The sequence below is a fragment of the Pteronotus mesoamericanus genome, unplaced genomic scaffold (genome assembly GCF_021234165.1).
Source record: "Pteronotus mesoamericanus isolate MK-2021 breed Mesoamerican mustached bat unplaced genomic scaffold, CSHL_Meso_final scaffold_21, whole genome shotgun sequence".
Lineage (NCBI taxonomy): Eukaryota > Metazoa > Chordata > Mammalia > Chiroptera > Mormoopidae > Pteronotus > Pteronotus mesoamericanus.
In genome coordinates, this window is record NW_026555310.1 from 28,518,601 (window position 1) to 28,529,249 (window position 10,649).

Below are 10,649 nucleotides of genomic sequence, written 5' to 3' on the forward strand. Positions count from 1 at the left end.
AACAGGTTATCTACTAAGCAGGAAAGAAACTGTGTATAGACTTGGAGGTGATCTCTGTGAAGCCAGTTAGAAGAAATACCTGGGTTCCTGCCCCAGGTAAGTCCCTCCCAGGTACTGACTGAGTTGCTCTGTGTCTCACTTTCTTAACTAGGTCAGGCAGAAGAGGTCACAGAGGGTGGGGCTATGACCAGTGGATACCATTCTCAATGTTCTGGAAAAAGAACAGAGGTAGCAAAAAGGCCAGAAGAGGAGTTTCCACTGCACATTAGCCTCAATTGACTATTCCATTCTCTTTCCAGATTGTAGCTTCAGCATCCCTGGCTTCTTAAATACTCATCGTCTCAGCAGCACAGCCACCAACTGGGACAAAGAAATCAAACAGGGTAAGTCCAGGAGATGCTAAATTAGATGTGCTTTTGGAGACTTTTGTGGGATCCATCTACCTCTGTGTTTGCAGGGGAGAGGTCTGACTTTATTTATTTATTCTTATTGTGGTATGGTATACATAACATGAATTGTACCACTATAACTATTTTTAAATATACAATTCAGTGGAGAAGCCTCTTTTGATTAAGTCTCTCCCTATGCTGATGTACTGATAGATTGTGTGCTCCCTGCTAACAAAGTTTTTGATTGCTCTGCAGCGTCAGACTGCAGGGTCCCATCAGTTAAGCTGGGCTTGGCTCCTGCAATAGGGGAATGCCCCGAAATATCAGAAACAGGGCAGGAAATTATCCAGTGGTCATTTCTCCTTGATACAGGGTGAGATTGTATTTGCTATGTCCCTTTAATTTTTATCTCTGCCTTGGCCCTAACCACTTGTCCAGACCTGTGGTTTGCCCTTGGGCCTGCTTTCTTTTATTATGCTGCACTTTTGTTCTCTGACTCCTGTCTTATTCTGACGATGAAAACCCTATTTTTCCTGGGATCAGACTTGTCTTCTCCCTCAGTGATTCTGCCTAGCTTGACTGTCAGATACGACTGACAGCTTCTGCTCTCTACCTGAGCTCCAATCCCACATCCCTGGCTGCATACTGGTCATTTCCTCCAGAATGTGCTGGTAATTGTTCTGCCAAGCATATTGTACCATGTACAAAAACAACCTTCATTTTTTGCTACAGGCCAACTGCTCTTATTACCTCTGAGTCCCTGTCAATAGTTCATTAAGTCATTTCCACAAGAGCCAAAGTCCTCTTTGATTTAATCTCCTTTCATTGCCTTCAGCCACTCAGTCCCTGAGAACAATCAGATTTTCTTTCAAACACTGACCGTTGTTTCCATCCTCCCCTCCCCGTCCACCCCATGCCCATTTCTAGGTCCTTGCCACTTCTAATATAGCCTCGTGCTGTGTCCACTCTTTCCCTAAGTGAAGTTTCTGTGCCAGGCTGATTCCAGACCTAGACCTATCTTCATTAATCAAGTCATGTCTGTTCAAAACTTTGAAGTTCTTCCCTATTCCTATCATGTAGGCTTCTTCCCCTTATCAGGCCGTTCAAGTTTCCCCTAATTTGATCCCATTATAGAAAATCCTTCTGCCAGGCAGCTGTATTGTAATGGAAAGTTTAATGGATTTGGGATTAGTGGACCTGCTTTCAGGTCCCAGCTTTGTATTCAGCAGAACCACCTTGGGCCAATGACTCTTGAAGTCTTGGCTCTCCATGTGCAAAATGGGGATAATATGTATATCATAGGGAATTTTACGAGGATTTAATGAAATAAATATGTGTGGAAACAGGTTAGCATTGTGCCCAGAACCCACATTTGCTCTGACTCCCTTCGTTCAAATCCAGGCTTTTCCACTCAGTGACTATGTGACCTGGAGCAAGTTCCTTAACCTCTTTGGGCTTCATGTTTTTCATCAGTAAAATAGAGATACAACAGTGCATACCTCCTAGGTCTATAGTGACAATCAAATGAGATAATATATGTAAAGTGCTTAATACAGGCCTGGAACATTGTAAGTTGTAATAGGTGTAAACTATTATTATTATGTGCAAGAGACCTGTTGCTTGACACCTAAACAGCACTTAATAAATGTTTGTTAAGTTTGTTGATGAATTCACCTTATCCATATGATCTCATTTCCCACTAATTCTTGCTATGCACATTCTTGTGCCACCCTTCCTACAGGCAGGTTGACCACCCTGACTTTCTATTAAAACATCTACTTTCCTTGCCTTTTGTCATGGTATTTCTCTTTTCTAGAATGTCATAATATCTCTTCCCTGCCTCTCCAAATTCTTCCCATTCTTTAAGGTCTATCCTAAACCCTGCCTCCATGAAACTTTCCCTCATACTTACTTTTTAAAATCTTCACCTGAGGATATCTTTATTGACTTTAGAGAGAGAGGAAGGGAGGGAAGGAGGGAGAGAGAGAGAAGGAGAGAGAGAAACATTGATGTGTGAGAGACAAAGATCGGTTCCCTCCCATACGTGCCCAGGCCTGGGGTGGGACCTGCAACCTAGGTATGTGCCCTGACCAGAGATGGAACCCGCAACCTTTTGGTGCATGGGGCGATGCTCCAACCCACTGAGCTAGAACAGCCAGGGCTCCCTCATTACTTCTGTGTTTACTGATTTCTCACTTTTCTGAACCAGTTACCTTTAGTTCTGAACCAGTTACCTTTGATTCAGCATCTTGTACACTCAGATACCGTTTCCTGTGTATTCACTTGTCTTCAACTAGTTTGAAAAATATTCCTCGGTCTAGCATTATTCCAGAATACACAGTACATACAATGAATGTTTAATCTACTAGACTATCTTATCAACGCAGACTATCTCTTGGGATCACATTCCCAGATTATATTTAGGGTGGAATTTGGAGAAAGGGAAACACACTGTGTTGTTTGAGGGTGAAGAAAGATCCAAAAGTCTGGAACAATTTTTCTGAACTAGAGTCTCTTATCAGTAGAGTGGCACCTGAAGGCGGGCAGATGAGAGAGGTGGGGGAGTAAGGAGTTACTGCTGCATGGGACAAGGTCCCATGGCCTCTGGGCCACAGTGTTGGAGAAATGCTTAAGGATGGGGTCTCCGCAGTTGGAGGGCTGGAGGCAGACCATAGCTGACACAGACAGAAAAGTGTCCCCATTCAAATCTGGTTCTTGCTGTGACAGGCTTTGCCTTTAACTAGTTTCTCAAGCTTCTTACACCATTACACAACATTTGCCCTATTGAGAAACTGGTTTTACATGAAACTTCCCATGGCTTGAAGCAAGTATCCATGACGGTGTTTGCATACCATTGGGGTTTTACCCCTCCCAAATGTGCCAATAAAGATGAAGTGGCATTGAGATGACGTGATATGAAGGACATCACCGCAGCCTCCAAAACTGAAAAGGTTGTAACTATATGAAAGTTCATACCAGGATTTCGCAATCACAGCAAAGGCCAAGAAAGACTAGTCCAGATGCAAGGTAAAGAACGTTGTCTTTGCCCCAGTTCTCATGAAGCCTTCTTTGAGTACTGCAGCCTACACTGAACTCCCTGCTTGGAGCTCCTGCGGTACACATTGTCTAGACTACTCAGTTCAGTCCTGCATTTCACGTGGTCTTCTAAAATTCTCCATGTGCTAGTTGCGCTCCCCCAGCTAGCTGTAACTTCCTGAGAATATGGACTATCTCTTCTACTCCTTTGCGGTCTCCTGTTAAACTGTATCTTCTCCATACAGTTTAACTCAGTGATGGGCACAATAAGATTCTCAACAATAAATGTTGATGATTTGTTTTTAGAAACAGGAATTCATAAAAGGAGGCTCCACAAAGGAGAAATAGAAGACCTGATTCTTTTTTAAAGCTGTGGACAATGAGAGCCCACCATCATTTATGGTACTACCAGCAGCACCAGCCCCCTTTCATCAGTCAAGGGAGTCAAGACGGTACAGGTGGGACGCAGGGTCCCAGTGGTTTCCCACTTAGGAGAGAGCGATGCTTGGACCCAGTGCCTGTGACCCCTTCCCGATTTCCCCTTCTCCCCCACCACGAGACATGCAGTGCAAGCTGTGAGGAGCAGCAGAGGTCCTGGGACTCAATACCTTTATGTTGTAGATGAGGAAACTTGAGGAAGGAGCAGCTGAGGGTGGTAGAGGGAGGATGTGTGGGCTTTGGAGTCAGGATTGGATTCTAATCCCAGTGGTGCCACTTTTTAGTTGTGTCATCTTGGGGAGTGTCTTCATATCTTAGAGCCTTAATTTCCTTGTCTTTAAAGTGGGGTAATGCCTACCAACTGGGGAGGTAGTGAGAATTAAGTGAGATAATGGTATGAAAATAGAGGATCTGGTAGTAAGAGATGCCCAATACTTCTTGAGCCTCCCTCCTGTCCTTCTCTTGAGTATGCTGCCCAAAGTTATAAAAAAAATTAAGTGCTAGCCTCTCTTGTTTTCCAAGCTAGATATCCTTTCAATCACATACTAAAGCTAGCCTTTCTACCTACTACAAAATTAGGATCAACCATTTGAAATTTTTTAAGTCAACGTCACTGGGGATTTGGGCAAATTTATTTGGAGCATATTTATATGCCTCAAGAAAAAGAAATTAAAAGACAAAATACTGAATTTCAGAGTGAAATTCAAAGGTATTGAGGTTTCCCCCATTTCCAACCACAGTATTTGAACTGCTGGTGATCCTAAAATAGTACTGATGGCCTTTTACCCCTTAAAAAAATCTTGTCTCTGATATATTTATAGGCTTTGCCTTTCAACCTGATATTTTTCACCTGTTTTTCTTAAGACATACTTTTCTGTCCATTAATCATCAATTGGAGCTAAACGCTGCTGTTGAGGTTCTGTTAAAGAAGAAATATGTATTGATAATGATCACTGCGGACTTGTGGAGTGATCTCGTGGAGAGTCTCAGAAATGAAATGGACATTCATATCATTTGTAAAAATTAATGCTTGATGATAAACCTTTCTTTCCTATACTGGAGAAGGTTTACTGGGATCATTATTTCTTTTTAAATTTTTAGCTAGTTAATATTCATTGTGTTTGGCTGCAAATATATTTTTGAGCATGGTGCAGAGCCAGGAATAGACCAGAAGATCAATCTCAGTATGAAATGCCTCTTAATTATGATTATTACAATTATCAAATTATGATTGACAGTTCAACATTTGGTGAAAAGGGTAGATCTTACAAGGAAGAAAAGCAAATCAGGAGCAAACCTCCCTGAAGTTTTCTTTGTGGATGGCATGGTAGGCAGAATAATGGTCCTTCAAAGACCTTGTCCTAATCCTCAGGACCTGTGACTACAAGGCTACATAGGAAGGAGGGATTAAAAGTGCAAAGGAAATTAAAGTTGCTAATTATCAGACTTTAACAAAAGGGGATTATTCTGGATTACGCTGGTGGGCTCAGTGTCATTTCAAGGGTCCTTTATAAGGGGCAGAGGAGAACCAGAGAGAGGGTTAATGATATGAGAAGAACTATACTCACTCTTGTTAACTTTGAAGATGAAAGAAGGGGCCATGAGCCAAGGACTGTGGCAGTCTCTGGAAGCTGGAACAGGCCAGAAAATAGATTTTCCCCCCTAGAGCATCTAGAGGTGAACACAGCCCTGCTGACACCTTGACTTTAGCCCAGCAATACCCATTTTAGATGTCTGAATTCCAGAACTATAAGATAATAAATTTGTGGCCCTGGGTGGGTAACTTAGTTGATTAGAGCTGATCAGAGCGTCCTGATACACCAAGGGTGTGGGTTTGATCCCTGGTCAGGGCACACACAAAAAAGATAATCTGTGTTGTTTTCAACCACTAATTTGTGGTAATTGATGTACAGCAGCAATGGAAATCTAATACAAAGGGTTTCTCCAAACAAAGGCTGACCATTTTGCTAAAGATGTTACCTGGCATTTTGCTGAAAGATGTTACCTGGCTGAAAGATGTTACCTGAAATTCTGTGGGATTTCACAAAATCATGGGCGATGTTTAAAGTTCCCAAAGGAACTGAGGCATAAGGAAAGGCTAAAGATCAATGTCAAGGGGACAGAGTGATCAGCAGTTAGTAGAAAGTGCTTCTCATGTTTAGTCCCATACAGGATGGAGAAGGAATATAAATACAATTCATGACTGCCAGGAGAGACAGGATTAGTAGCCATACTTGGTATTTGTATCACATCTTTTATTTCATAAAGGATTTCACTTAAATAGTCTCATTTAATTCTCCCATCAACACTATGAGGTGGCAATTTTTACTATACCATTTTGTAAACAAGAAAACTGAAGCTTAGAGAGTTAATTTTCCTAAAATCAGATAATAGTAAGAAGAGTTGGATTCAAACAGATCTGGTTCCAAAATCTAGGTGCTTCAGTGCCTTGATATCTGTCTTTTCTGGAGAGCCATTCAACCAGGAAGTCAATACATGTAGAGATTGCTCATTAGTTAGAGTAATTTCTATTAATAAATGGAGGTTGTGGGGAGAGGTGTATACTTTATGGTGGCTATCCACTCTCCATGTGTCTGCTTCTCATGAATATAGAGTCTTCCTAGAATGTACCTATCATCAAAAGCACCACTGGCTCAGTGGTGGCTTCTTGCTGAATCATTTTTAATTCACTATCTACCATAAAACTAAATTTGACATACTAGGTCTGTCTGAAAAAGTCCAGCCATTGTTAACATAATAAGAACGGTTTGCAGGCGGCAGACAGCAATGAGTGGGCATGTACTGTGTGGCCCTTGCATTCAAAGTGCCTGAGCGAGTAGAGCAAGGAATCTACATCAAAGTTTGTGTTAAGCTTGAGCATTCCTTCATGGAAACTACTCGGATGATTCAGAAGGCTTTTGGGATGATGCAATGAATGCAATACAAATAAAAGTGTGGCAGAAACACCTCAAAGATGGTTGAGAATCTGTTGAAAGTAATCCGCATCCGAAAGGCCTGCAGCAACCAGAACACCTGAGAATGTTGACTTTGTATGGGCTGCAATTGACAAAGATCAGCAACTGACAGTGTGAGAACTACAAGCTGATCCGGGGATTCCAAAAACCACTGTGTCTGAGATTTTGACAAAGGATCTTGGCGTGAAACGTGTCATGACAAAATTTGTTCTGTGACTTCTGCTACTGGAGCAGAAGAAACATTATGCTGCAGCTGCTAGTGACTTGATTCAAACCACTACCATTGAGCCAGGTTTCCTCAAGAAGGCCATGAGCAGATATGAATCAGGGGCCTGTGGCTATAATCTAGAAATGAAGGCCCAGTCGTCCCAATGGAAGTTGCCTGGTTCTCCACACCCAAAGAAAATGTGGCAAAGTTGCAGCAAGATCAAGACCATGTCATAATTGTGTTTTTTGATTGGAACAGTTTTGTCCATCATGATTATGACCCTCGGCCCAAACAATTAGTGAGAAAGAGTACTACCTTCTTCATCAGCTGAGAGGTGTTCAACATTCTTCATCGGTTAAGAGATGCAATATGACAAAAATAGCCACAGCTATGGGCAACTGGTGATCGGCAGCTTCATCACAATATCCCTGTTCATGCATCACGTCTCCTGCAGGGGTTTTTGGTGAAACATCAATTCACCTAGGTTACACAGCTCTCCTACAGCCCAGATTTGGCACCCTGGGACACTTTTGAAAGGGAAGAGATTTCAGACCATCGACGAGATTCAGGAAAATATGATGGTGCAGCTGATGGCAATTCCAACAAAGGATTTTATAGAGTATTTTGAACAGTGTAAGAAACACTGGGAGAACTGTGTGACGTCCCAAGGTGCCTACTTTGAATGGGACTGAGGTGTCATTGTCCTATGCACAATGTTTCTCATATCTTGTATCTTCTTCAATAAATGTTTATTTTTCATAGGACATGGCTTGGCTGGACACTTTCTGGACAGATCTTGTATAGCTAAAATATAGGTCAACCCTACCTCTCTCACTTCAATCAGACCTCTACCCTGTTTCCTATTTCTTTTAAAAACTTTGTTACTAATCAAGTCATCTAGACTCAACAGCTATAAAAACAATAACAGCTAACACTTACCGAGAATGCATTCCAGTTATTATGCTAAGCACTTAGACATCATGCATTTAATCCTCCCAACAACCCTATGAGGAAGGTACAATTATTAACCCTATCTTATAGATGAGGTAACTGAGGCTTATATAAGTGGCCGAAGGTGACACCTTAGCATCGTCTTTCATTACTCATCTTCTTCACCCTCCAAAGCTCATGAATCGCCAAGTCCTCCCAATCTCCCCTTTGTACATATTTGCTGCTTTCTTTCCATGTCCATTACCAGTGTACCAGTGCTGGCCCCCCTTTTAAAATCCTCACCCAAAGATATACTTATTGATTTTAGAGAGAGGAGAAGGAAGAAAGAGGGAGGAGGGAGAGAAACATTAATCAGTTTCCTGTTATATATGCCCCAACCGGGGATGGAACCCATACCTTAGGCCCATGCCCTAACTGGGAATCGAAACCACGACTTTTTGGTTTACAGGGTGATGCTCCAACCAGCTGAGCCAGAATAGCCAGGACTTGGCCCTTTTTGACTTATTCCTGAATTGTTGCCACAGCCCAACATGGTCTATCTTATTCCATAATCCCCTTTCTTGGATCTTTCTCATATGTGTGTGCTTTGGTCAGACTAAGCCACCTAAAATCCCACTTTTATCCCATCTATTTCTAAGTTCAAACCTTTGAACTAGAGGAGGGACACCCAAAAGTCCCCAGAAGTTAATCCTTGGACAGTGTGACAATAGTAATGTACTCTTTTGAAAAATTAAGTAATTTCATTATATTAAAATTGAAAGCAAAAATGTTATAACTATAGGTTGAAATTATAGGACAAGATACACAATAAAGATAAGCAAACATTGTACCATATATATGTATAGCTCAGACTTCATTTGTCCCAGCATTGGGGAGCTCTCACTGGTCATCTATCCATCGCAAATACGCAATTCTATTTTTTAGAGGCAATTTTTGTGTAAAAAATTTGATGTATATGTACTTAGTGTTTTCTATGTATTTGTAAACTTCATTATTAATATTAAAATAAATGTGCATAGCAAAAGAAAAATTGAAACACAATACCACTGACAGATGTAGCAATAAAAAAATTTTTACTTCTATCCCATGTGTAACCATTGATTAAGGTGATTTGTATTTTCTTCTTTACATTTTTCTGTAATTTAAGACTTTTAGCAATGCACATGTATTGCTTTATAACAGAAAATAAGGCCAATAAAGAATAATTTTTTAAAAACACCAAATTTCCCTTCATTCCCTGCTACTTGTAATATAAAAGCTAAATTCTTTGGCTGAGGCCCTATGTAATCTGGCCCCAAACTGCTTTCCAGGCTTATTATATACTATTCAATACAAATGTTCTGCTTCAGTTAAACTATTGTAAACACTCTTTCCCTGCTGTGTCTCTAACTGTGTGTTTTCTCTTCCTGGAATGAGCTTCCCCATTCTCTTTTAATATCCCAATTCAATCTATTGTTGAAGATCTAAGTCGGTTCTACATACAGCCTTCCTAAAAAAGGGAGGAATCAGTATGTAGCAAGTGTTTACAGCATGGGCTATGTACTATATTTGGTACTTTCGTTGTTATTCATATGAACCTTAAAACAGCTCTGGGCGGTTTGTATTAATTACTTTCATTTTACAAATGAGGAAACTAAGTGTCCCTCAGGTCACATAGCCAGGGCTGGAATATGTGGCTGGATAACTGTCCTGCCTCAGCTCAGTGAACTCTCATTCTTTCCAGTTTTTGCAGCACATATCTGAGTTAGCTGGACCAATAATCACAGAAGTGCATCCTAAGACTGCTTATAATGTTACTTTGAATGCCTTATATTTTGTATTTTTGTTTATCTTAACAAAACCTCCCATGGGAAAACTAGTATTTGAGTTCTAACTTGCTATTTCCTAGATATGTGTCTTTGGGCTAACTCTTTAACCGTTCTTAGCTTCAACTTCCTCCACTGTAAAGTAAGAACGATAATAATAATACCTAACTCTTAGGGTTGTCATGAGAGTTAAAAACTCAATATATACTTTGTTCAAAAGAGCTGATTGTTGTGTATTTGATTGAACATGGCAATATTAGTTTATTTTCAAATTCCATTTAATGTCTAGTGTCTTTATAGGAGTGGTTTAAGATATTCCTAACCCTCAGTGATCTAAAGAAGATCATGCCTTTATCTTCAATACATTAAAAAACTGATCTCACACAAAATTAAAAAATACTTTTATGTTAGTTGGTCAGAATAGCCTGACTTGCTATTTAATCAACATTGAACAAGAGGTTCAGTGACTTGTTAAAGACTGTTCTTAAAGGTAAATGTTTATTTACATTTATAAACATGAATGTTGTTATTGAATGTTGTCATTGTTAGTCCAGAAAGCCACTGCAAATTTTTAAAACTGAGCACATTGAGACCTACATTTACTTGGAAAATTAAAAAATTACTTAAAAATCTCCAATCTTCAAAAACAGATGTCTTTTTTTTTCATATTTTTTATATCAGAGAAAAAAAGAAATCACTGTGTTCATTCTAATTATTTTCCTTTAGGATCAGATGAAAAGAGGCAAAATTCACAAACATTTTTTAGCCTTTCATTCATTTTCAGCCTTTTGAAAGATGACTAAACAGCTGATATTAGAAATTATAATTCTTTTGTCCTTAGCATTTT